Genomic DNA, 1,523 nt, shown 5'->3' on the forward strand with positions numbered 1-1,523 from the left:
CTTCTGTGGGTTACCTGCCATACCAGGGATACAAGGGTAGAACACCCACACTGAAATGGGAACAACAGCCTCTCTACAGCCCAACACTCACACCGATTTGTGTGACTTGAAATGAACCAGGGTTCATCTTACTAACATTTTCTCTCTCCACTTGCTGCATCAAGTTAAACAAAGATAGAAGGGCCCTTTTCTACTTATTTAAAGTAGGAGCCACAGCCCCACTTTCAACACCGGACAATCAGGAGACAGAGAATCACTAAGGAAGCATTGCTCCAAAACGCACGGCCGAGCGCCTCGCTCTACCGACGCGGGAACACCTGCCCAGCAGCGACGGGGTCCACCGGCTTCCCCGCACACACAGTACTCACCAGGAAGCATCACAGGTTGGGTCCCCAAACACGTCTTAACAGATTTACAAGGACTGACCTCATACTGAGTAGCTTTTCTGACCACCATGTCGTGAAACGTGTAAGCAGGAAAATTCACAAAGACCGGCAGACTCAACAACACAGTCGTGAACACCCCTGGGGCAGAAAAGAAATCAAAGGGAAACCAAGAAATAGTTTGAGACCAGCATAAGCGGAAACGCAACACGGTGAATGTATGGGATTCAGCGAAAACGGTTCCAAGAGGAATGTGCACAGCCACAAAACGCCTACCTTGAGAAAAAGGAAAGATGTCGCAGATGGTGGCTCAGTCAGCGGGGCATACAGCGCTTGGTCTTGGGTTTTAAGTTCGAGCCCCACGTTGGGTGTAAAACCACCTCACTCTGTACCTCGAGGAAAAAAAAAAAAAAAAAAAAAAAGAGCTAACTAAGCCCAAAGTACTTAGAGGGAGGGAAATCACGAATGTCAAAGCAGAAATAGTAAACCGGAAACCGAAAAAAACGATAAAAAGCGTTGACGCGACCCAGAGCTAGCTTTTGGGAAAGAGGCTCTGGCTGCTCGCCGCGGGCAGGAACCGAGGGGGACATTCGGGTCCGGCAGCCGCGGGCACTTCGCACTGCTCTCCCGGCCTCGCTGGGTCTCCTTCGGCGGCGGCTGAAGTCACTTCCCCGGAAGGAAGCCGAGACCTGTTTTCACTCCCGCACCCGACGCAGCTTCACCCTCCTCCTCCCCGAAGCCCTCCTCCCATCGCCGCCGCGTCTCGAACTTGCTCAGGCTCCCGCCCGCCCGCCCGCTCCTGCTCACACACCTGCCCGCCATCCTCGTCCCCACACCCCTGCTTGTTCTCCGCCCCGGGTCCGCTCTTCCCCTCCACGGAGCTGGGCGAGGGGTCGCCTCCTGACCGGCTGGTGGACTCCCCCGCCACAGGGTTGACGCCGGGAGCGAACCCCGCGTCCTGCGGCCCCGCGTCACCTCCAGCAGCCGCAGAAGGGACCCAGCAGGCTGGCACTGGTCCGTCCGGATTAGAGGGACCCGCAAATGCCCTGCCCTCCAGGCCGCTGGGTTTTACTGGGCCGCAATACTGGAGCCTTCCTTACCCCCAGCATCTGTCTGAGCCTCCCGCCCCGCAAACCTGCT

At 56.5% G+C, this 1,523-nt stretch overlaps 1 long non-coding RNA gene across 1 annotated transcript; it reads right to left on the minus strand.

Moving 5' to 3' along the window:
* Positions 1-344: 344 nt before the first annotated feature.
* LOC116579442 lies at positions 345-1,289 on the minus strand. The gene is made up of 3 exons (XR_004281257.1): positions 1,195-1,289; positions 660-769; positions 345-524 (listed from the first exon to the last, which is right to left on the minus strand). It is a non-coding gene; the product is annotated as an uncharacterized LOC116579442 (long non-coding RNA).
* Positions 1,290-1,523: the final 234 nt, after the last annotated feature.

This window comes from Mustela erminea, chromosome 19 (assembly GCF_009829155.1).
Source record: "Mustela erminea isolate mMusErm1 chromosome 19, mMusErm1.Pri, whole genome shotgun sequence".
NCBI lineage: Eukaryota > Metazoa > Chordata > Mammalia > Carnivora > Mustelidae > Mustela > Mustela erminea.